The following is a 23,854-nucleotide window of genomic DNA, read 5'->3' on the forward strand; positions in this document are numbered from 1 at the left end:
TCTGTTCTGAGAAATAAATGTGTGTGAAAGCCGTCCTTCACCTAGCTAGTTGGGAACACACAGTTTCTTTTAGTTTATAATTACAATCCATAGATACATATGGGGGGGTACTAGTTCCAAATTGGTTTTACAGTAAAATCTACTGGAACTTCAAACCGGCACAAGGAAACAGACTGAGAATCCAGAGCATAATTTCCTCCTGCAAACCATTCTCTTTGTACTAGATGAACGAATGTCTCTCCACATGCTCAGTTCTGAGAGATCTGTATGTGTGAAAGCCATCCTTCACCTAGCTTTTTGGGAACACAAAGTTCCTTTTCAGATGCAAATTCCATTCCATATATATATAATGGGAGGTACTAGCTCCAACTCGGTTTTACAGAGAAAACTGCAGGAACTTCAAACCGGCTCTAGGAAACACACTGAGATACCAGAGTAATAGTTTCCCCTGCAACCCGTTCCCCTTTTGTTAGATGAATGAACGTCTCTCCACATGCTCAATTCAGAGAGATATGGGTGTTTGAATGCCGTCCTTCACTTATCTTATTGGGAACACAAAGTTTATTTCAGTTGCAAACTCCACTCCAAACATATATATGGGGAGGTACAATCTCCAACTCGGTAATTCAGTGAAAACTGCAGGAACTTCAAACCGGCACTAGGAAACAGACTGAGAAACCAGAGTAAATGTTTCTCCTGCAACAAGTTCCATTTGTGCTAGATGAATGAACGTCGATCCACATGCTCATTTCTGAGAGTTAAGTGTGTGTGAAAGCCATCCTGCAACTAGATTGTTGGGAACCCAAAGTTTCTTTTCAGTTGCAAAATCCAACCCATAAAAGTATACGGGGAGGTACAAGTTCCAACTCGGTATTACAGTGAAAACTGCAGGAAATTCAAACCGGCACTAGGAAAAAGCCTGAGAAACCATAGTAAAAGTTTCCCCTGCAACCCGTTCCCTTTGTGCTAGATGAACGAAGATCTCTCCAAATGCTCAGTTCTGAGAGATAAGTGTGTGTGAAAGCCGTACTTCACTTAGCTTGTTGGGAACACAAAGTTTCTTTTCAGTTGCAAACTCCACTCCATTCATATATATGGGGTGGTACAAGCTCCCACTCGGTTTTACTGTGAAAACTGCAGGAACTTCAAACCAGCACTAGGAAACACACTGAGATACCAGAGTAAGAGTTTCTCCTGCAACCCATTCCCCTTTTGCTAGATGAACGAACGTCTCTCCACATGCTCAATTCAGAGAGATATGGGTGTTTGAATGCCGTCCTTCACTTATCTTATTGGGAACACAAAGTTTATTTTCAGTTGCAAACGCCACTCCGTACATAAATATGAGGATTTAGAAGCTCCAAATCGGTTTTACAGTGGAAACTGCAGCAATTTTAAACGGCACTAGGAAACAGACTGAGAAACCAGAGTAAGGGTTTCTTCTGCAACTCGTTCCCTTTTTGCTAGATGAACGAAAGTCTCTCCACATGCTCAGGTCTGAGGGATACGTGACAGTGTAAGCCCCACTTCACCAAGCTTGTTGGGAACACAAAGTTTCTTTTCAGTTGCAAAATCCACTCCATACATATATATGGGGAGGCAATAGCTCCAAATCCGTTTTACAGTGAAAACTGCAGGAACTTCATACCGGTACTAGGAAACACACTGAGTAACCAGAGTGAAAGATTCTCCTGCAACCCGTTCCATTTGTTGTAGATGAATGAAAGTTTTTCCACATGCTCTGTTTTGAGAAATAAGTGTGTGTGAAAGCAGTTCCTTCACCTAGTTTGTTGGGAACACAAAATTTCTTTTCAGTTGCAAACTCCACTCCATACATATATATGGGGAGGTACTAGCTCCAATTCGGATTTACAGTGAAAACTGCAGGAACTTCAACCCGGCACTAGGAAACAGACTGAGAAACCTGAGAAAAAGTTGCACCTGCAACCCGTTCCCATTGTGCTAGATGAACGAACGTCTTTCCACATGCTCAGTTCTGAAAGATTAGTGTGTGTGAAAGCCGTCCTTCACCTAGCTTGTTGGGAACACAAAGTTTCTTTTCAGTGGCTAACTCCACTCCATACTTATATATGGGGAGGTAATAGCTCCAACTTGTTTTTACAGTGAAAACGGCAGGAACTTCAAACAGGAACTAGGAAACAGTCTGAGAAACAAGAGTACAAGTTTCTCCGGCAACCATTTCCTTGGTGCTCGATGAACGAAATTCTCTCCACATGCTCAGTTCTGAGAGATATGTGTGTGTTTATGCAATCCTTCAGATAGCTTGTTGGGAACACAAAGTGTCTTTTCAATTGCAAACCCCACACCATACATATATATGGGGAGGTACTATCTCCAACACGCTGTTACAGTGAAAACTGCAGGAACTTCAAACCGGCACTAGGAAACAGACTGAGATTCCTGATTAAAAGTTTCAACTGCAACCCGTTCCCTTTGTGCTAGATGAACGAATGTCTCTCCACATGCTCAGTTCTGAGGGATAACTGTGTGTGAAAGCCGTCCTTCACCTAGGTTGTTGGGAACACAAAGTACCTTTTCAGATGCAAACTCCACTCCCAACATATAAATGGGGAAGTTCTCGCTCCAACTCGGTGTTAGAATAAAAACTGCCGGAACTTCATACCGGCACTAGGAAACAGAGTGAGAAACTGGAATAAAAGTTTCTACTGCCAAACTTACCCTTTGTGTTACATGATTGAAATTCTCTCCACATGCTCAATTCTGAGAGATAAATGTGTGTGAAAGCCGTCCTTCACCTAGCTAGTTGGGAACACAAAGATTCTTTTCAGTTTAAAATTACAATCCGTAGATATATATGGGGGGGTACTAGTTCCAAATCAGTTTTACAGTGAAATCTACTGGAACTTCAAACCGGCACAAGGAAACAGACAAGGAAACCAGACTAATAGTTTCTCCTGCAACCCGTTCCCATTGTGCTAGATGAACGAAAGTCTGTCCACATGCTCAGTTCTGAGAGATAAGTGTGTGTGAAAGCCTTACATCACCTAGCTTGCTAGGAACAAAAGATTCTTTTTAGTTCCAAACTCCACTCCATATATTTACATGGGGATATTCTAGGTCCAAATCGATTTTACAGTGAAAACTGCAGGAACTTTAAACCGGCACTAGGAAACAGACTGAGAAACCAGAGTAAAAGTTTTTCCTGAAGCCCCTTCCCTTTGTGCTAGATGAACGAACGTCTCACCACATGCTCAGTTCTGAGAGATTAGTGTGTGTGAAAGCCGTCCTTCACCTAGCTTGTTGGGAAAACAAAGTTTCTTTTCAGTAGCTAACTCCACTCCAAACATATATTTGGGGAGGTAATAGCTCCAACTTGTTTTTACAGTGAAAAAGGCAGGAACTTCAAACAGGAACTAGGAAACAGACTGAGAAACAAGAATACAAGTTTCTCCTGCAACCCGTTCCATTTGTGTTAGATGAACGAAAATCTCTCCACATGCTCAGCTCTGAGAGATAAGTGTGTGTGAAAGCCTTACTTCACCTAGCTTGCTAGGAACACAAAGATTCTTTTTAGTTCCAAACTCCACTCCAAACATATATATGGGATGGTACTAGCTCCAACTGTGTTTTACAGTGAAATCTGCAGGAACTTCAAACCGGCACTAGGAAACAGAGTGAGAAACCGGAGTAAAAGTTTCCCCTGCCACCCGTACCCTTTGTGTTAGATGAACGAAAGTCTCTCCACATGCTCAATTCTGAGAGATAATTGTGTGTGAAAGCCGTACTTCACCTAACTTGTTGGAAACACAAAGTTTCTTTTCAGATGCAAACACCACACCGTACATATATATGGGGAGGTACTAGCTCCAACTCGGTTTAATAGTGAAAATTGCAGGAAAATCAAAACGGCACTAGGAAACAGAGTGAGAAACCAGAGAAATAGTTTCTCCTGCAACCAGTTCCGTTTGTGCTAGATGAACGAACGAATCTCCACATGCTCAGTTCTGAGAGATAAGTGTGTGTGAAAGCCGTCCTTCATCTAGCTTGTTGGGAACACAAAGTTTCTTTTCAGATGCGAACTCCACTCCAATTATATATATGGGTAGGTACTAGCTCCAACTTTTTTTACAGTGATAACGGCAGGAACTTCAAACCAGAAATAGGAAACAGACTGAGAAACAAGAGTAAATTTTCTCCTGCAAGGCGTTCCTTGGTGCTAGATGAACGAATGTCTCTACACATGCTCAATTCTGAGAGATAAGTGTGTGTGAAAGCCGTCCTTCAACTAGCGTGTTGGGAACAAAAGTTCCTTTTCAGCTGCAAACCTCACTCCATAAATATATATGGGGAGGTACTAGCTCCAACTCGGTTTTACAGTGAAAACTGCAGGAACTTCAAACCGGCACTAGGAAACAGAGTGAGAAACCAGAGTAATAGTTCCTCCTGCAAACCGTTCCCTTTGTGCTAGATGAACGAACGTCTCTCCACATGCTCAGTTCTGAGAGGTAAGTTTGTGTGAAAGCCGTCCTTCAACTAGCTTGTTGGGAACACAAAGATTCTTTTCAGTTGCAAACTCCACTCCAAACATATATATGGGGTGGTACAAATCCAACTCGGTTTTACAATAATAACTGCAGAAATATCAAACTGGCACTAGGAAACAGATGGGGAATCCTGAGTAAATGTTGCTCCTGCAACCCGTTCCTGTGTGCTAGATGAACGAAAGTCTCTCCAGATGGTCATTACTGAGCGTAATTTTTGTGTGAAAGCCGTCCTTCAAGTAGCTTGTTGGGAACACAATGTTTCTTTTCTTTTGCAAATTCCAATCCATACCAAAATATGGGGAGGTCCTAGCTCCATCTCTATTTTACACTGAAATCTGCAGGAACTTCAAAACGGCCCTAGGAAAGAGACTGAGATACCATAGAAAAATTTCTCCTGCAAACCGTTCCCTTTATGCTAGATGTTCGAATGTTTCTCCACATGCTCATTTCTGAGAGATATGTGTGAGTGAAAGCCGCACCTCACCAAGATTGTTGGGAACACAAAGTTTGTTTTCAGTTGCAAAATCCACACCATACATATATATGGGGAAGTACTAGCTCCAACTCTGTTTTACAGTGAAAACTGCAGGAAATTCAAAAAGGCACTAGGAAAAAGAGTGAGAAACCACAGTAAAAGTTTCTCCTGCAACCTGTTCCCTTTCTGCTATATGAACGAACGTCTCTCTACATGCTCAGTTCTGAGAGATAAGTGTGTGTGAAAGCCGTCCTTCACTTAGCTTGTTGGGAATACAAAGATTCTTTTCATTTGTAAACTCCACTCCAAACATATATATGGGGAGGTACAAGCTCCAACTCGTTTTTACAGTGAAAACTGCAGGAACTTCAAACCGGCACTAGGAAACAGACTGAGAAACCTGAGTAAAAGTTGCACCTGCAACCCGTTCCTTTTGTGCTTGATGAACGAACGTCTCGCCACATGATCAGTTCTGAGAGAAAAGTGTGTGTAAAAGCCGTACTTCACCTAGCTTTTTGGGAACACAATGATTCTTTTCAGTTGCAAAATCCACTCCAAACATATATATGGGGAGGTACTAGCTCCAAATCGGTTTTACAGTGAAAAATGCAGGAACTTCAAACCGGCACTAGGAAATAGAGTGAGAAACCAGAGTAAAAGTTTCTCCTGCAACCCATACAATTTGTGCTAGATTAACGAACGTCTCTCCACATGCTCAGTTGTGAGATATAATTGTGTGTGAAAGCCGTACTTCACCTAGCTTTTTGGGAACACAAAGTACCTTTTCAGTTGCAAACTCCACTCCAAACTTATATATGGGTAAGTTCTAGCTCCAACTCGGTGTAACAGTAAAAACTGCCGGAACTTCAAACCGGCACTAGGAAACAGACTGAGAAACTTGAGGAAAAGTTTCATCTGCAACCCGTTCCCTTTTTGCTAGATGAACGAACGTCTCTCCACATGCTCTGTTCTGAGAAATAAATGTGTGTGAAAGCCGTCCTTCACCTAGCTAGTTGGGAACACACAGTTTCTTTTAGTTTATAATTACAATCCATAGATACATATGGGGGGGTACTAGTTCCAAATTGGTTTTACAGTAAAATCTACTGGAACTTCAAACCGGCACAAGGAAACAGACTGAGAATCCAGAGCATAATTTCCTCCTGCAAACCATTCTCTTTGTACTAGATGAACGAATGTCTCTCCACATGCTCAGTTCTGAGAGATCTGTATGTGTGAAAGCCGTCCTTCACCTAGCTTTTTGGGAACACAAAGTTCCTTTTCAGATGCAAATTCCATTCCATATATATATAATGGGAGGTACTAGCTCCAACTCGGTTTTACAGAGAAAACTGCAGGAACTTCAAACCGGCTCTAGGAAACACACTGAGATACCAGAGTAAAAGTTTCCCCTGCAACCCGTTCCCCTTTTGCTAGATGAACGAACGTCTCTCCACATGCTCAATTCAGAGAGAAATGGGTGTTTGAATGCCGTCCTTCACTTATCTTATTGGGAACACAAAGTTTATTTTCAGTTGCAAACTCCACTCCGTACATAAATGTGAGGATTTAGAAGCTCCAAATCGGTTTTACAGTGAACACTGCAGCAATTTCTACACGGCACTAGGAAACAGACTGAGAAACCAGAGTAAGGGTTTCTTCTGCAACCCGTTCCCTTTTTGATAGATGAACGAAAGTCTCTCCACATGCTCAGGTCTGAGGGATACGTGAGAGTGTAAGCACCTCTTCACCAAGCTTGTTGGGAACACAAAGTTTCTTTTCAGTTGCAAACTCCACTCCATACATATATATGGGGAAGTACTAGCTCCAACTCGGTTTTACAGTGAAAACTGCAGGAACTTCAAACCGGTACTAGGAAACAGACTGAGAAACCAGAGTAAATGTTGCTCCTGCAACCTGATCCTTTGTGCTAGATGAACGAACGTCTCTCCACATGCTCAGTTCTGAGAGTTTTGTTTGTGTGAAAGCCGTTCTTCACCTAGCTTGTTGGGAACACAAAGATTCTTTTCATTTTCAAACTCTACTCCAAACATATATATGGGGAGGCTCTAGCTCCAACTCGGTAATAAAGTAAAAACTGCAGGAACTTCAAACCGGCACTAGGAAACAGATTGAGAAACCTGAGAAAAGGTTGACCTGCAACCCGTTCCATTTGTGCTAGATGAACGAACGTCTCTCCAAATGCTCATTTCTGAGACATAAGTGTGTGTGTAAGCCTTATTTCATCTAACTTGTTGGGAACACAAAGTATCTTTTCAGTTGCAACCTCCACTCCATACATATATATGGGGAACTACTAGCTCCAACTCGGTTTTACAGTGAAATCTGCTGGAAATTCAAACCCGCACTAGGAAACAAACTGAGAATCCAGAGTAAAAGTTTCTCCTGCAAACCGTTCCTTTGTGCTAGATGAACGAACGTCTCTCCACAAGCTCTGTTCTGAGAGATAAGTGTGTGTGAAAGCCGTCCTTCACCTAGCTTGTTGGGAACACAAAGTTTCTCTTCAGTTGCAAACTCCTCTCCATACATTTATATGGGGAGTTACGAGCTCCAACTCGGTTTTACAGTGAAAACTGCAGGAACTTCAAACCGGTTATATGAAAAAGACTGAGAAACCAGAGTAATTGTTTGTCCTGCAACCCTTTTCCTTTGTGTTAGATGAACGAAAGTCTCTCCACAAGCTCTGTTCTGAGAGATAAATGGGTGTGAATGCCATTCTTCACCTAGCTTGTTGGGAACACAAAGTTTCTTTTTAGTTGCAAATTCCACTCCATACATATATATGGGGAGGTTCCATCCCCAACTCGGTTTTAAAGTGAAAGCTGCAGGAACTTCAAACCTGCACTAGGAAACAGACTGAGAAACCAGATTAAAAGCTTCCACTGCAACCCGTTCCCTTTGTGCTAGATGAACGAACGTCCCACCACATGCTCATTTCTAAGAGTAAATTGTGTGTGAAAGCCTTCCTGCACCTTGCTTATTGGGAACCCAAATTTTCTTTTCAGTTGAAAATTCCAACACATAAAAATATACGGGGAGGTACAATTTACAACTCGGTTTTACAGTGAAAACTGCTGGAACATCAAACCGGCACTAGGAAACAGACTGAGAAACCAGAGTAAAAGTTTCTCCTGCAACCCATTCCCTTTGTGCTAGATGAACGAACGTCTCTCCACATGCAATATTCAGAGAAATAAGTGTGTGTGAATGCCTTCCTTCACTTAGCTTGTTCAGAACACAAAGTTTCTTTTCAGTTGCTAACTCCACTCCTTACATATATATGGGGAGGTACTAGCTCCAACTCGGTTTTACAGTCAAAACTGCAGGAACTTTAAACCGGCACTAGGAAACAGACTGAGAAACCAGAGTAAATGTTTCTCCTGAAACACGTTCCCATTGTGCTAAATGAACGAACGTCTCTACACATGCTCAGTTCTGAGAGATATGTGTGTGTGAAAGCTGTCCTTCAACTAGCTTGTTCGGAACACAAAGTTTCTTTTAAGTTGCTAACTCCACTCCTACATATATATGGGGAGGTACAAGCTCAAACTCGATTTTACAGTCAAAACTGCAGGAACTTCAAACCGGCACTAGGAAACAGATTGAGAAAGAAGAGTAAATGTTTCTCCTGCAACCCGTTCCATTTGTACCACATGAAAGAAAGTCTCTCCAAATGCTCAGTTCTGAGAGATAATTGTGTGTGATAGCCGTCCTTAAATTAGCATGTTGGGAACACAAATTTTCTTTTCAGTTGCAAACTCCACTCCATACATATATATGGGGTGGTACAAGCTCCCACTCGGTTTTACTGTGAAAACTGCAGGAACTTCAAACCAGCACTAGGAAACACACTGAGATACCAGAGTAAGAGTTTCTCCTGCAACCCGTTCCCCTTTTGCTAGATGAACGAACGTCTCTCCACATGCTCAATTCAGAGAGATATGGGTGTTTGAATGCCGTCCTTCACTTATCTTATTGGGAACACAAAGTTTATTTTCAGTTGCAAACGCCACTCCGTACATAAATATGAGGATTTAGAAGCTCCAAATCGGTTTTACAGTGGAAACTGCAGCAATTTTAAACGGCACTAGGAAACAGACTGAGAAACCAGAGTAAGGGTTTCTTCTGCAACTCGTTCCCTTTTTGCTAGATGAACGAAAGTCTCTCCACATGCTCAGGTCTGAGGGATACGTGACAGTGTAAGCCCCACTTCACCAAGCTTGTTGGGAACACAAAGTTTCTTTTCAGTTGCAAAATCCACTCCATACATATATATGGGGAGGCAATAGCTCCAAATCCGTTTTACAGTGAAAACTGCAGGAACTTCATACCGGTAATAGGAAACACACTGAGTAACCAGAGTGAAAGATTCTCCTGCAACCCGTTCCATTTGTTGTAGATGAATGAAAGTTTTTCCACATGCTCTGTTTTGAGAAATAAGTGTGTGTGAAAGCAGTTCCTTCACCTAGTTTGTTGGGAACACAAAATTTCTTTTCAGTTGCAAACTCCACTCCATACATATATATGGGGGGTAGTAGCTCCAATTCGGATTTACAGTGAAAACTACAGGAACTTCAAACCGGCACTAGGAAACAGACTGAGAAACCTGAGAAAAAGTTGCACCTGCAACCCGTTCCCATTGTGCTAGATGAACGAACGTCTTTCCACATGCTCAGTTCTGAAAGATTAGTGTGTGTGAAAGCCGTCCTTCACCTAGCTTGTTGGGAACACAAAGTTTCTTTTCAGTGGCTAACTCCACTCCATACTTATATATGGGGAGGTAATAGCTCCAACTTGTTTTTACAGTGAAAACGGCAGGAACTTCAAACAGGAACTAGGAAACAGTCTGAGAAACAAGAGTACAAGTTTCTCCGGCAACCATTTCCTTGGTGCTCGATGAACGAAATTCTCTCCACATGCTCAGTTCTGAGAGATATGTGTGTGTTTATGCAATCCTTCAGATAGCTTGTTGGGAACACAAAGTGTCTTTTCAATTGCAAACCCCACACCATACATATATATGGGGAGGTACTATCTCCAACACGCTGTTACAGTGAAAACTGCAGGAACTTCAAACCGGCACTAGGAAACAGACTGAGATACCTGATTAAAAGTTTCAACTGCAACCCGTTCCCTTTGTGCTAGATGAACGAATGTCTCTCCACATGCTCAGTTCTGAGGGATAACTGTGTGTGAAAGCCGTCCTTCACCTAGGTTGTTGGGAACACAAAGTACCTTTTCAGATGCAAACTCCACTCCCAACATATAAATGGGGAAGTTTTCGCTCCAACTCGGTGTTAGAATAAAAACTGCCGGAACTTCAAACCGGCACTAGGAAACAGAGTGAGAAACCGGAATAAAAGTTTCTACTGCCAAACGTACCCTTTGTGTTACATGATTGAAATTCTCTCCACATGCTCAATTCTGAGAGATAAATGTGTGTGAAAGCCGTCCTTCACCTAGCTAGTTGGGAACACAAAGATTCTTTTCAGTTTAAAATTACAATCCATAGATATATATGGGGGGGTACTAGTTCCAAATCAGTTTTACAGTGAAATCTACTGGAACTTCAAACCGGCACAAGGAAACAGACAAGGAAACCAGACTAATAGTTTCTCCTGCAACCCGTTCCCATTGTGCTAGATGAACGAAAGTCTGTCCACATGCTCAGTTCTGAGAGATAAGTGTGTGTGAAAGCCTTACATCACCTAGCTTGCTAGGAACAAAAGATTCTTTTTAGTTCCAAACTCCACTCCATATATTTACATGGGGATATTCTAGGTCCAAATCGATTTTACAGTGAAAACTGCAGGAACTTTAAACCGGCACTAGGAAACAGACTGAGAAACCAGAGTAAAAGTTTTTCCTGAAGCCCCTTCCCTTTGTGCTAGATGAACGAACGTCTCACCACATGCTCAGTTCTGAGAGATTAGTGTGTGTGAAAGCCGTCCTTCACCTAGCTTGTTGGGAACACAAAGTTTCTTTTCAGCTGCAAACCTCACTCCATAAATATATATGGGGAGGTACTAGCTCCAACTCGGTTTTACAGTGAAAACTGCAGGAACTTCAAACCGGCACTAGGAAACAGAGTGAGAAACCAGAGTAATAGTTCCTCCTGCAAACCGTTCCCTTTGTGCTAGATGAACGAACGTCTCTCCACATGCTCAGTTCTGAGAGGTAAGTTTGTGTGAAAGCCGTCCTTCAACTAGCTTGTTGGGAACACAAAGATTCTTTTCAGTTGCAAACTCCACTCCAAACATATATATGGGGAGGTACAAATCCAACTCGGTTTTACAATAATAACTGCAGGAATATCAAACTGGCACTAGGAAACAGATGGAGAATCCTGAGTAAATGTTGCTCCTGCAACCCGTTCCTGTGTGCTAGATGAACGAAAGTCTCTCCAGATGGTCATTACTGAGCGTAATTTTTGTGTGAAAGCCGTCCTTCAAGTAGCTTGTTGGGAACACAATGTTTCTTTTCTTTTGCAAATTCCAATCCATACCAAAATATGGGGAGGTCCTAGCTCCATCTCTATTTTACACTGAAAACTGCAGGAACTTCAAAACGGCCCTAGGAAAGAGACTGAGATACCATAGAAAAATTTCTCCTGCAAACCGTTCCCTTTATGCTAGATGTTCGAATGTTTCTCCACATGCTCATTTCTGAGAGATATGTGTGAGTGAAAGCCGCACCTCACCAAGATTGTTGGGAACACAAAGTTTGTTTTCAGTTGCAAAATCCACACCATACATATATATGGGGAAGTACTAGCTCCAACTCGGTTTTACAGTGAAAACTGCAGGAAATTCAAAAAGGCACTAGGAAAAAGAGTGAGAAACCACAGTAAAAGTTTCTCCTGCAACCTGTCCCCTTTCTGCTATATGAACGAACGTCTCTCTACATGCTCAGTTCTGAGAGATAAGTGTGTGTGAAAGCCGTCCTTCACTTAGCTTGTTGGGAATACAAAGATTCTTTTCATTTGTAAACTCCACTCCAAACATATATATGGGGAGGTACAAGCTCCAACTCGTTTTTACAGTGAAAACTGCAGGAACTTCAAACCGGCACTAGGAAACAGACTGAGAAACCTGAGTAAAAGTTGCACCTGCAACCCGTTCCTTTTGTGCTTGATGAACGAACGTCTCGCCACATGATCAGTTCTGAGAGAAAAGTGTGTGTAAAAGCCGTACTTCACCTAGCTTGTTGGGAACACAATGATTCTTTTCAGTTGCAAAATCCACTCCAAACATATATATGGGGAGGTACTAGCTCCAAATCGGTTTTACAGTGAAAAATGCAGGAACTTCAAACCGGCACTAGGAAATAGAGTGAGAAACCAGAGTAAAAGTTTCTCCTGCAACCCATACAATTTGTGCTAGATTAACGAACGTCTCTCCACATGCTCAGTTGTGAGATATAATTGTGTGTGAAAGCCGTACTTCACCTAGCTTTTTGGGAACACAAAGTACCTTTTCAGTTGCAAACTCCACTCCAAACTTATATATGGGTAAGTTCTAGCTCCAACTCGGTGTAACAGTAAAAACTGCCGGAACTTCAAACCGGCACTAGGAAACAGACTGAGAAACTTGAGGAAAAGTTTCATCTGCAACCCGTTCCCTTTTTGCTAGATGAAAGAACGTCTCTCCACATGCTCTGTTCTGAGAAATAAATGTGTGTGAAAGCCGTCCTTCACCTAGCTAGTTGGGAACACACAGTTTCTTTTAGTTTATAATTACAATCCATAGATACATATGGGGGGGTACTAGTTCCAAATTGGTTTTACAGTAAAATCTACTGGAACTTCAAACCGGCACAAGGAAACAGACTGAGAATCCAGAGCATAATTTCCTCCTGCAAACCATTCTCTTTGTACTAGATGAACGAATGTCTCTCCACATGCTCAGTTCTGAGAGATCTGTATGTGTGAAAGCCGTCCTTCACCTAGCTTTTTGGGAACACAAAGTTCCTTTTCAGATGCAAATTCCATTCCATATATATATAATGGGAGGTACTAGCTCCAACTCGGTTTTACAGAGAAAACTGCAGGAACTTCAAACCGGCTCTAGGAAACACACTGAGATACCAGAGTAAAAGTTTCCCCTGCAACCCGTTCCCCTTTTGCTAGATGAACGAACGTCTCTCCACATGCTCAATTCAGAGAGAAATGGGTGTTTGAATGCCGTCCTTCACTTATCTTATTGGGAACACAAAGTTTATTTTCAGTTGCAAACTCCACTCCGTACATAAATGTGAGGATTTAGAAGCTCCAAATCGGTTTTACAGTGAACACTGCAGCAATTTCTACACGGCACTAGGAAACAGACTGAGAAACCAGAGTAAGGGTTTCTTCTGCAACCCGTTCCCTTTTTGATAGATGAACGAAAGTCTCTCCACATGCTCAGGTCTGAGGGATACGTGAGAGTGTAAGCACCTCTTCACCAAGCTTGTTGGGAACACAAAGTTTCTTTTCAGTTGCAAACTCCACTCCATACATATATATGGGGAGGTACTAGCTCCAACTCGGTTTTACAGTGAAAACTGCAGGAACTTCAAACCGGTACTAGGAAACAGACTGAGAAACCAGAGTAAATGTTGCTCCTGCAACCTGATCCTTTGTGCTAGATGAACGAACGTCCCTCCACATGCTCAGTTCTGAGAGTTTTGTTTGTGTGAAAGGCGTTCTTCACCTAGCTTGTTGGGAACACAAAGATTCTTTTCATTTTCAAACTCCACTCCAAACATATATATGGGGAGGTTCTAGCTCCAACTCGGTAATAAATTAAAAACTGCAGGAACTTCAAACCGGCACTAGGAAACAGATTGAGAAACCTGAGAAAAGGTTGACCTGCAACCCGTTCCATTTGTGCTAGATGAACGAACGTCTCTCCAAATGCTCATTTCTGAGACATAAGTGTGTGTGTAAGCCTTATTTCATCTAACTTGTTGGGAACACAAAGTATCATTTCAGTTGCAACCTCCACTCCATACATATATATGGGGAACTACTAGCTCCAACTCGGTTTTACAGTGAAATCTGCTGGAAATTCAAACCCGCACTAGGAAACAAACTGAGAATCCAGAGTAAAAGTTTCTCCTGCAAGCCGTTCCTTTGTGCTAGATGAACGAACGTCTCTCCACAAGCTCTGTTCTGAGAGATAAGTGTGTGTGAAAGCCGTCCTTCACCTAGCTTGTTGGGAACACAAAGTTTCTTTTTAGTTGCAAATTACACTCCATACATATATATGGGGAGGTTCCAGCCCCAACTCGGTTTTAAAGTGAAAGCTGCAGGAACTTCAAACCTGCACTAAGAAACAGACTGAGAAACCAGATTAAAAGCTTCCACTGCAACCCGTTCCCTTTGTGCTAGATGAACGAACGTCCCACCACATGCTCATTTCTAAGAGTAAATTGTGTGTGAAAGCCTTCCTGCACCTTGCTTATTGGGAACCCAAATTTTCTTTTCAGTTGAAAATTCCAACACATAAAAATATACGGAGTGGTACAATTTACAACTCAGTTTTACAGTGAAAACTGCTGGAACATCAAACCGGCACTAGGAAACAGACTGAGAAACCAGAGTAAAAGTTTCTCCTGCAACCCATTCCCTTTGTGCTAGATGAACGAACGTCTCTCCACATGCAATATTCAGAGAAATAAGTGTGTGTGAATGCCTTCCTTCACTTAGCTTGTTCAGAACACAAAGTTTCTTTTCAGTTGCTAACTCCACTCCTTACATATATATGGGGAGGTACTAGCTCCAACTCGGTTTTACACTCAAAACTGCAGGAACTTCAAACTGGCACTAGGAAACAGACTGAGAAACCAGAGTAAATGTTTCTCCTGAAACACGTTCCCATTGTGCTAAATTAACGAACGTCTCTACACATGCTCAGTTCTGAGAGATATGTGTGTGTGAAAGCTGTCCTTCAACTAGCTTGTTCGGAACACAAAGTTTCTTTTAATTTGCTAACTCCACTCCTACATATATATGGGGAGGTACAAGCTCAAACTCGATTTTACAGTCAAAATTGCAGGAACTTCAAACCGGCACTAGGAAACAGATTGAGAAAGAAGAGTAAATGTTTCTCCTGCAACCCGTTCCATTTGTACCTCATGAAAGAAAGTCTCTCCAAATGCTCAGTTCTGAGAGATAATTGTGTGTGATAGCCGTCCTTAAATTAGCATGTTGGGAACACAAATTTTCTTTTCAGTTGCAAACTCCACTCCATACATATATATGGGGAGGTACAAGCTCCAACTCGTTTTTACAGTGAAATCTGCATGAATTTCAAACCGGCACTAGGAAACAGACTGAGAAACCAGAGTATATTTTCTTCCTGCAAACCGTTCTTTTTGTGTTAGATGAACGAACGTCTCTCCACATGCTCATTTCTGAGAAATAAGTGTGTGTGTAAGCCTTATTTCATATAAATTGTTGGGAACACAAATTTTCTTTTCAGTGGAAAACTCCACTCCATACATATATAAGGGGAGGTACATGCTCAAACTCGATTTTACAGTCAAAACTGCAGGAACTTCAAACCGGCACTAGGAAACAGACTGAGAATCCTGAGTAAATGTTGCACCTGCCACCCGATCCTTTTGTGCTAGATGAACGAAAGTCTCTCCACATGCTCAGTTCTGAAAGTTTTGTTTGTGGGAATGCCGTCCTTCACCTAGCTTGTTGGGAACACAAACATTCTTTTCAGTTGCAAACTCCACTCCAAACATATATATGGGGAGGTACAATCTCCAACTCGGTAATTCAGTGAAAACTGCAGGAACTTCAAACCGGCACTAGGAAACAGACTGAGAAACCAGAGTAAATGTTTCTCCTGCAACAAGTTCCATTTGTGCTAGATGAATGAACGTCGATCCACATGCTCATTTCTGAGAGTTAAGTGTGTGTGAAAGCCATCCTGCAACTAGCTTGTTGGGAACCCAAAGTTTCTTTTCAGTTGCAAAATCCAACCCATAAAAGTATACGGGGAGGTACAAGTTCCAACTCGGTATTACAGTGAAAACTGCAGGAAATTCAAACCGGCACTAGGAAAAAGACTGAGAAACCATAGTAAAAGTTTCCCCTGCAACCCGTTCCCTTTGAGCTAGATGAACGAAGATCTCTCCAAATGCTCAGTTCTGAGAGATAAGTGTGTGTGAAAGCCGTACTTCACTTAGCTTGTTCAGAACACAAAGTTTCTTTTCAGTTGCTAACTCCACTCCTTACATATATATGGGGAGGTACTAGCTCCAACTCGGTTTTACACTCAAAACTGCAGGAACTTCAAACTGGCACTAGGAAACAGACTGAGAAACCAGAGTAAATGTTTCTCCTGAAACACGTTCCCATTGTGCTAAATTAACGAACGTCTCTACACATGCTCAGTTCTGAGAGATATGTGTGTGTGAAAGCTGTCCTTCAACTAGCTTGTTCGGAACACAAAGTTTCTTTTAATTTGCTAACTCCACTCCTACATATATATGGGGAGGTACAAGCTCAAACTCGATTTTACAGTCAAAATTGCAGGAACTTCAAACCGGCACTAGGAAACAGATTGAGAAAGAAGAGTAAATGTTTCTCCTGCAACCCGTTCCATTTGTACCTCATGAAAGAAAGTCTCTCCAAATGCTCAGTTCTGAGAGATAATTGTGTGTGATAGCCGTCCTTAAATTAGCATGTTGGGAACACAAATTTTCTTTTCAGTTGCAAACTCCACTCCATACATATATATGGGGAGGTACAAGCTCCAACTCGTTTTTACAGTGAAATCTGCATGAATTTCAAACCTGCACTAGGAAACAGACTGAGAAACCAGATTAAAAGCTTCCACTGCAACCCGTTCCCTTTGTGCTAGATGAACGAACGTCCCACCACATGCTCATTTCTAAGAGTAAATTGTGTGTGAAAGCCTTCCTGCACCTTGCTTATTGGGAACCCAAATTTTCTTTTCAGTTGAAAATTCCAACACATAAAAATATACGGGGAGGTACAATTTACAACTCGGTTTTACAGTGAAAACTGCTGGAACATCAAACCGGCACTAGGAAACAGACTGAGAAACCAGAGTAAAAGTTTCTCCTGCAACCCATTCCCTTTGTGCTAGATGAACGAACGTCTCTCCACATGCAATATTCAGAGAAATAAGTGTGTGTGAATGCCTTCCTTCACTTAGCTTGTTCAGAACACAAAGTTTCTTTTCAGTTGCTAAATCCACTCCATACATATATATGGGGAGGTACTAGCTCCAACTCGGTTTTACAGTGAAAACTGCAGGAATTTCAAACCGGCACCAGGAAACAGACTGAGAAACCAGAGTAAATGTTTCTCCTGAAACACGTTCCCATTGTGCTAAATGAACGAACGTCTCTACACATGCTCAGTTCTGAGAGATATGTGTGTGTGAAAGCCGTCCTTCACCTAGGTTGTTGGGAACACAAAGTACCTTTTCAGATGCAAACTCCACTCCCAACATATAAATGGGGAAGTTTTCGCTCCAACTCGGTGTTAGAATAAAAACTGCCGGAACTTCAAACCGGCACTAGGAAACAGAGTGAGAAACCGGAATAAAAGTTTCTACTGCCAAACGTACCCTTTGTGTTACATGATTGAAATTCTCTCCACATGCTCAATTCTGAGAGATAAATGTGTGTGAAAGCCGTCCTTCACCTAGCTAGTTGGGAACACAAAGATTCTTTTCAGTTTAAAATTACAATCCATAGATATATATGGGGGGGTACTAGTTCCAAATCAGATTTACAGTGAAATCTACTGGAACTTCAAACCGGCACAAGGAAACAGACAAGGAAACCAGACTAATAATTTCTCCTGCAACCCGTTCCCATTGTGCTAGATGAACGAAAGTCTGTCCACATGCTCAGTTCTGAGAGATAAGTGTGTGTGAAAGCCTTACATCACCTAGCTTGCTAGGAACAAAAGATTCTTTTTAGTTCCAAACTCCACTCCATATATTTACATGGGGATATTCTAGGTCCAAATCGATTTTACAGTGAAAACTGCAGGAACTTTAAACCGGCACTAGGAAACAGACTGAGAAACCAGAGTAAAAGTTTTTCCTGAAGCCCCTTCCCTTTGTGCTAGATGAACGAACGTCTCACCACATGCTCAGTTCTGAGAGATTAGTGTGTGTGAAAGCCGTCCTTCACCTAGCTTGTTGGGAACACAAAGTTTCTTTTCAGATGCGAACTCCACTCCAATTATATATATGGGTAGGTACTAGCTCCAACTTTTTTTACAGTGATAACGGCAGGAACTTCAAACCGGAAATAGGAAACAGACTGAGAAACAAGAGTAAATTTTCTCCTGCAAGGCGTTCCTTGGTGCTAGATGAACGAATGTCTCTACACATGCTCAATTCTGAGAGATAAGTGTGTGTGAAAGCCGTCCTTCAACTAGCGTGTTGGGAACAAAAGTTCCTTTTCAGCTGCAAACCTCACTCCATAAATATATATGGGGAGGTACTAGCTCCAACTCGGTTTTACAGTGAAAACTGCAGGAACTTCAAACCGGCACTAGGAAACAGAGTGAGAAACCAGAGTAATAGTTCCTCCTGCAAACCGTTCCCTTTGTGCTAGATGAACGAACGTCTCTCCACATGCTCAGTTCTGAGAGGTAAGTTTGTGTGAAAGCCGTCCTTCAACTAGCTTGTTGGGAACACAAAGATTCTTTTCAGTTGCAAACTCCACTCCAAACATATATATGGGGAGGTAGAAATCCAACTCGGTTTTACAATAATAACTGCAGGAATATCAAACTGGCACTAGGAAACAGATGGAGAATCCTGAGTAAATGTTGCTCCTGCAACCCGTTCCTGTGTGCTAGATGAACGAAAGTCTCTCCAGATGGTCATTACTGAGCGTAATTTTTGTGTGAAAGCCGTCCTTCAAGTAGCTTGTTGGGAACACAATGTTTCTTTTCTTTTGCAAATTCCAATCCATACCAAAATATGGGGAGGTCCTAGCTCCATCTCTATTTTACACTGAAAACTGCAGGAACTTCAAAACGGCCCTAGGAAAGAGACTGAGGTACCATAGAAAAATTTCTCCTGCAAACCGTTCCCTTTATGCTAGATGTTCGAATGTTTCTCCACATGCTCATTTCTGAGAGATATGTGTGAGTGAAAGCCGCACCTCACCAAGATTGTTGGGAACACAAAGTTTGTTTTCAGTTGCAAAATCCACACCATACATATATATGGGGAAGTACTAGCTCCAACTCTGTTTTACAGTGAAAACTGCAGGAAATTCAAAAAGGCACTAGGAAAAAGAGTGAGAAACCACAGTAAAAGTTTCTCCTGCAACCTGTTCCCTTTCTGCTATATGAACGAACGTCTCTCTACATGCTCAGTTCTGAGAGATAAGTGTGTGTGAAAGCCGTCCTTCACTTAGCTTGTTGGGAATACAAAGATTCTTTTCATTTGTAAACTCCACTCCAAACATATATATGGGGAGGTACAAGCTCCAACTCGTTTTTACAGTGAAAACTGCAGGAACTTCAAACCGGCACTAGGAAACAGACTGAGAAACCTGAGTAAAAGTTGCACCTGCAACCCGTTCCTTTTGTGCTTGATGAACGAACGTCTCGCCACATGATCAGTTCTGAGAGAAAAGTGTGTGTAAAAGCCGTACTTCACCTAGCTTGTTGGGAACACAATGATTCTTTTCAGTTGCAAAATCCACTCCAAACATATATATGGGGAGGTACTAGCTCCAAATCGGTTTTACAGTGAAAAATGCAGGAACTTCAAACCGGCACTAGGAAATAGAGTGAGAAACCAGAGTAAAAGTTTCTCCTGCAACCCATACAATTTGTGCTAGATTAACGAACTTCTCTCCACATGCTCAGTTGTGAGATATAATTGTGTGTGAAAGCCGTACTTCACCTAGCTTTTTGGGAACACAAAGTACCTTTTCAGTTGCAAACTCCACTCCAAACTTATATATGGGTAAGTTCTAGCTCCAACTCGGTGTAACAGTAAAAACTGCCGGAACTTCAAACCGGCACTAGGAAACAGACTGAGAAACTTGAGGAAAAGTTTCATCTGCAACCCGTTCCCTTTTTGCTAGATGAACGAACGTCTCTCCACATGCTCTGTTCTGAGAAATAAATGTGTGTGAAAGCCGTCCTTCACCTAGCTAGTTGGGAACACACAGTTTCTTTTAGTTTATAATTACAATCCATAGATACATATGGGGGGGTACTAGTTCCAAATTGGTTTTACAGTAAAATCTACTGGAACTTCAAACCGGCACAAGGAAACAGACTGAGAATCCAGAGCATAATTTCCTCCTGCAAACCATTCTCTTTGTACTAGATGAACGAATGTCTCTCCACATGCTCAGTTCTGAGAGATCTGTATGTGTGAAAGCCATCCTTCACCTAGCTTTTTGGGAACACAAAGTTCCTTTTCAGATGCAAATTCCATTCCATATATATATAATGGGAGGTACTAGCTCCAACTCGGTTTTACAGAGAAAACTGCAGGAACTTCAAACCGGCTCTAGGAAACACACTGAGATACCAGAGTAAAAGTTTCCCCTGCAACCCGTTCCCCTTTTGCTAGATGAACGAACGTCTCTCCACATGCTCAATTCAGAGAGATATGGGTGTTTGAATGCCGTCCTTCACTTATCTTATTGGGAACACAAAGTTTATTTTCAGTTGCAAACTCCACTCCGTACATAAATGTGAGGATTTAGAAGCTCCAAATCGGTTTTACAGTGAACACTGCAGCAATTTCTAAACGGCACTAGGAAACAGACTGAGAAACCAGAGTAAGGGTTTCTTCTGCAACCCGTTCCCTTTTTGATAGATGAACGAAAGTCTCTCCACATGCTCAGGTCTGAGGGATACGTGAGAGTGTAAGCACCTCTTCACCAAGCTTGTTGGGAACACAAAGTTTCTTTTCAGTTGCAAACCCCACTCCATACATATATATGGGGAGGTACTAGCTCCAACTCGGTTTTACAGTGAAAACTGCAGGAACTTCAAACCGGTACTAGGAAACAGACTGAGAAACCAGAGTAAATGTTGCTCCTGCAACCTGATCCTTTGTGCTAGATGAACGAACGTCTCTCCACATGCTCAGTTCTGAGAGATTTGTTTGTGTGAAAGCCGTTCTTCACCTAGCTTGTTGGGAACCCAAAGATTCTTTTCATTTTCAAACTCCACTCCAAACATATATATGGGGAGGTTCTAGCTCCAACTCGGTAATAAAGTAAAAACTGCAGGAACTTCAAACCGGCACTAGGAAACAGATTGAGAAACCTGAGAAAAGGTTGACCTGCAACCCGTTCCATTTGTGCTAGATGAACGAACGTCTCTCCAAATGCTCATTTCTGAGACATAAGTGTGTGTGTAAGCCTTATTTCATCTAACTTGTTGGGAACACAAAGTATCTTTTCAGTTGCAACCTCCACTCCATACATATATATGGGGAACTACTAGCTCCAACTCGGTTTTACAGTGAAATCTGCTGGAAATTCAAACCCGCACTAGGAAACAAACTGAGAATCCAGAGTAAAAGTTTCTCCTGCAAACCGTTCCTTTGTGCTAGATGAACGAACGTCTCTCCACAAGCTCTGTTCTGAGAGATAAGTGTGTGTGAAAGCCGTCCTTCACCTAGCTTGTTGGGAACACAAAGTTTCTCTTCAGTTGCAAACTCCTCTCCATACATTTATATGGGGAGTTACGAGCTCCAAATCGGTTTTACAGTGAAAACTGCAGGAACTTCAAACCGGTTATATGAAACAGACTGAGAAACCAGAGTAATTGTTTGTCCTGCAACCCTTTTCCTTTGTGTTAGATGAACGAAAGTCTCTCCACAAGCTCTGTTCTGAGAGATAAATGTGTGTGAATGCCATTCTTCACCTAGCTTGTTGGGAACACAAAGTTTCTTTTTAGTTGCAAATTCCACTCCATACATATATATGGGGAGGTACTAGCTCCAACTCGGTTTTACAGTGAAAACTGCAGGAATTTCAAACCGGCACTAGGAAACAGACTGAGAAACCAGAGTAAATGTTTCTCCTGAAACACGTTCCCATTGTGCTAAATGAACGAACGTCTCTACACATGCTCAGTTCTGAGAGATATGTGTGTGTGAAAGCTGTCCTTCATCTAGCTTGTTCGGAACACAAAGTTTCTTTTAAGTTGCTAACTCCACTCCTACATATATATGGGGAGGTACAAGCTCAAACTCGATTTTACAGTCAAAACTGCAGGAACTTCAAACCGGCACTAGGAAACAGATTGAGAAAGAAGAGTAAATGTTTCTCCTGCAAACCGTTCCATTTGTACCACATGAAAGAAAGTCTCTCCAAATGCTCAGTACTGAGAGATAATTGTGTGTGATAGCCGTCCTTAAATTAGCATGTTGGGAACACAAATTTTCTTTTCAGTTGCAAACTCCACTCCATACATATATATGGGGAGGTACAAGCTCCAACTCGGTATTACAGTGAAATCTGCATGAATTTCAAACCGGCACTAGGAAACAGACTGAGAAACCAGAGTATATTTTCTTCCTGCAAACCGTTCCTTTTGTGTTAGATGAACGAACGTCTCTCCACATGCTCATTTCTGAGAAATAAGTGTGTGTGTAAGCCTTATTTCATATAAATTGTTGGGAACACAAATTTTCTTTTCAGTGGAAAACTCCACTCCATACATATATAAGGGGAGGTACATGCTCAAACTCGATTTTACAGTCAAAACTGCAGGAACTTCAAACCGGCACTAGGAAACAGACTGAGAATCCTGAGTAAATGTTGCACCTGCCACCCGATCCTTTTGTGCTAGATGAACGAAAGTCTCTCCACATGCTCAGTTCTGAAAGTTTTGTTTGTGGGAATGCCGTCCTTCACCTAGCTTGTTGGGAACACAAACATTCTTTTCAGTTGCAAACTCCACTCCAAACATATATATGGGGTGGTACAAGCTCCCACTCGGTTTTACTGTGAAAACTGCAGGAACTTCAAACCAGCACTAGGAAACACACTGAGATACCAGAGTAAGAGTTTCTCCTGCAACCCGTTCCCCTTTTGCTAGATGAACGAACGTCTCTCCACATGCTCAATTCAGAGAGATATGGGTGTTTGAATGCCGTCCTTCACTTATCTTATTGGGAACACAAAGTTTATTTTCAGTTGCAAACGCCACTCCGTACATAAATATGAGGATTTAGAAGCTCCAAATCGGTTTTACAGTGGAAACTGCAGCAATTTTAAACGGCACTAGGAAACAGACTGAGAAACCAGAGTAAGGGTTTCTTCTGCAACTCGTTCCCTTTTTGCTAGATGAACGAAAGTCTCTCCACATGCTCAGGTCTGAGGGATACGTGACAGTGTAAGCCCCACTTCACCAAGCTTGTTGGGAACACAAAGTTTCTTTTCAGTTGCAAAATCCACTCCATACATATATATGGGGAGGCAATAGCTCCAAATCCGTTTTACAGTGAAAACTGCAGGAACTTCATACCGGTACTAGGAAACACACTGAGTAACCAGAGTGAAAGATTCTCCTGCAACCCGTTCCATTTGTTGTAGATGAATGAAAGTTTTTCCACATGCTCTGTTTTGAGAAATAAGTGTGTGTGAAAGCAGTTCCTTCACCTAGTTTGTTGGGAACACAAAATTTCTTTTCAGTTGCAAACTCCACTCCATACATATATATGGGGAGGTACTAGCTCCAATTCGGATTTACAGTGAAAACTGCAGGAACTTCAAACCGGTACTAGGAAACAGACAGAGAAACCAGAGTTATAGTTTCTCCTGCAACCCGTTCCTTTTGTGCTAGATGAGCGAACGTCTC

The sequence above is a fragment of the Camelus dromedarius genome, unplaced genomic scaffold, assembly GCF_036321535.1.
Source record: "Camelus dromedarius isolate mCamDro1 unplaced genomic scaffold, mCamDro1.pat HAP1_SCAFFOLD_189, whole genome shotgun sequence".
NCBI lineage: Eukaryota > Metazoa > Chordata > Mammalia > Artiodactyla > Camelidae > Camelus > Camelus dromedarius.